General features: G+C 42.2%; 1 pseudogene; it reads right to left on the bottom strand.

The window, feature by feature from the left end:
• Positions 1 to 444: 444 nt before the first annotated feature.
• LOC123335266 lies at positions 445 to 2,433 on the bottom strand (annotated as a pseudogene).
• Between the last annotated feature and the right edge of the window lie 460 nt (positions 2,434 to 2,893).

The raw sequence follows: 2,893 nt of genomic DNA, 5'->3' as shown, positions 1-2,893 counted from the left end.
CTGGAGTGGACTGCCATTTCCTCCTCCAGGGGATCTTTCCAACCCAGGGATCGAACCCGGGTCTCCCACGTTTTAGACAGACACTTTATCGTCTGAGCCACCAGTGAAGTCACCTTATTGTCCCAAGAAGGACCCTGGTCACACCTGGGTTCCCCAACCCCATAGCAAGCAATTCTGGGCATGGAGGGTGCTTCAGGCATCGTCTCATCCACACCAATTAAGAACTGGGACCCTGGCAGGCTCCAAGGGAAAGGTTAGTGCCAAGGGGACCAGGACTGGACACATGGCCCCCAGCACAGGGCACCTGGCACAGTTGGGACCAGACCTCTTCTAGAGATCTCCCAGCTCTGGCTGCTAGATAAGGGCCAGCCCCAAATTCACTCAAGTCCCCCTGGTCAGATGGTCATAGGCCCATGACTCAGCTACTCAGGGGTTTGGTGTGTACTACTCGCTCCAGCTTGCTCCAAAGCAGCTGCCACCAGGTCTGCTTATCCTTCTCCAGGGCTGTGTTGGGGTCTTGCCCTTGTACTTGGTGATGTAAGAGTAGATCTCATGCAGGACACTCGTGCTATTGAATTGACTCGGGTCCAATGTGAGATATGCATTTGTGTGGTAGCTCATGGCAGGCCATCTTGGTGATGTAGGCATAGTTAATCTCCACCTAGCTCTTGTAGCTAAGGATGTCCTTGGTGTAGAGCAGCTTCCGGGAGGAAAAGTCCTTGCCCAGCTTGTGCTCAGATGTGGAGCAGGAGTCCATGAAGGCCTAGGCCACCACTGAAAGCCAGGCGTGAGCGCTGCTGCTCTTGTAGATGTTAAATAGGACCTGTCCGTTCTTGATCATGTTCAACCAGGAGCATGGGAACAGGCAGTTTTTATTCCAGGTGTGATGCATATCTGCATCATGTACCTGGTGCCGATCGGCCTGCTCGTCCAGGAAATCAAACATGTACTCGATGGCCAGCAGCAGAGCTGAGCCCCAGTGCATGCTGAAGATGGTTTGGAAGAGGGCATTCACGAACTTCCGTAGCATGCCCTTGATGGCAGAAGCTGCATCAGGAACTTCTCGTAGACTGTCTTGCTGCCTCAGTCACCACTGAGCTGTTCCAGGTGGTCATGGTTCTTGAACAAGAACACTGCTACTTTTTATATGAAGAGTGCTCTGCCCATGTTTTCCTCTGGCAGTTCTATGGTTTCTGGTCTATTTATGTCTTTAACCCATTTTTGTATGTGATATTGAATGAGTGAGTGATTCAAAGTCACTCAGTCGTGTCTGACTCTTTGCAACTCCATAGACTATACAGTCCATGGAATTCTCCAAGCCAGAATACTGGAGTGGGTAGAATCTCCCTTCTCTAGGGGATCTTCCCAATTCAGGGATCGAACCCAGGTCTCCCGCATTGCAGGTGGATTCTTTACCAGCTGAGCTGTCATTCTTCTACCTGTAACTGTCCAGTTTTCCCAGTACCGCTTTTTGAAGACTGTCTTTTCTCCATTGTCTATTCTTGCCTCTTTTGTCATTGATTAATTGACCAAAAGTATATGATTCTGAATTCTCCATCCTATTCCATTGATCTGTGTGTCTATTGAACAAATTTTGATTACCATAGCTTTTGTAATATAGTCTGAAGTTGAGGAGTGGGATTTCTCCACCTCAGTTCTCTTTCTCAATATTGTTTTGGCCTTTTGGGTCTTTGTATTTCCACATAAATTTTAAAATTGTTCCTAGTTTTTGAAAGATACTATTGGTATTTTGGTAGGGATTGTATTGAATCAATAAGTTGCCTTGGGTAATTTTAACAATATTATTCTAACATTATTAATTATTGTTAAATATTAATAAAATATTTTCATTAATAATAATTTGTTAATATAAATTTATGATATATAATATATAGTACATTGTATATAATTATATGTATATTATATATGATATATAAAATATATGAGTTTATGTATTTATATAAATTTTAAAATATAAATTTTATATAATATTAATAAATATTATACTTATAATTACCAATATTAATTATTTTAATAATCATTTTAACAATATTAATTCTTCCAATGCAAGAACATGGTATAATTTTCCATCCATATTATCTTCAGTAGTTTTCCAAGTACAGTTCTTTCACCCCCTTAGGCAGTTTTATTCTAGGAATTTTATTCTTTCTGAGGTAGGCTGTTTTTAAAAATTTAGTACAGGTCTTGATTTAGGGTCAGAATTTAGGCCTGAAAAGTCATATGAACTTTGAGACTGTTTATACAAGAAGGGACTTTAACTACCTGGGCCAATCCTCTTGATATGTATGTGAATAAACTGAGGACCAGAGAGAAATAGACAAGAGGACCCACAGAAGTCACTCGGGACTAATGCAGAAGTGAAAGCCAGGTTCACCTACCCCTATTCCACTGTTCCTCTTCATCAACAAACATTATTTCACCAATGTTTTTGTTGTTCTTCGCAACACTCAGCTTGTGGGATCTTAGTTCCCCAACCAGGGATATAAACCCACAGCCTCTGCAATCAAAGCTCAGAGTCCTAACCAGTGGAGTGCCAGGGAATTCCCATTTATTTCACCAAATATTCATCAAGCATCCCATACTAAGCAATGCAACATTTTAAGTAGATAAAACAAACCCACAATCCCCACCTTTGAAAGTTAAGGAAAACATGACACCACTTTCAGTATCAATGAAATCATTATAGGAAACCAAAGGGGAAGGTGGGAGATGAAGTAGGAGTATACAGTTAACAGATACACACTCAATTACATCAGTCGTTCAGTCGTGTCCAAGTCTTTGTGACCCCATGAATCACAGCATGCCAGGCCTCCCTGTCCATCACCAACTCCTGGAGTTCACTCAAACTCACATGCATCGAGTCAGTGATGCC

This window comes from Bubalus bubalis, chromosome 9 (genome assembly GCF_019923935.1).
Source record: "Bubalus bubalis isolate 160015118507 breed Murrah chromosome 9, NDDB_SH_1, whole genome shotgun sequence".
Lineage (NCBI taxonomy): Eukaryota > Metazoa > Chordata > Mammalia > Artiodactyla > Bovidae > Bubalus > Bubalus bubalis.
Note: the sequence above shows the minus strand (reverse complement) of the source record. Positions and strands in the feature narration are given on the sequence as shown.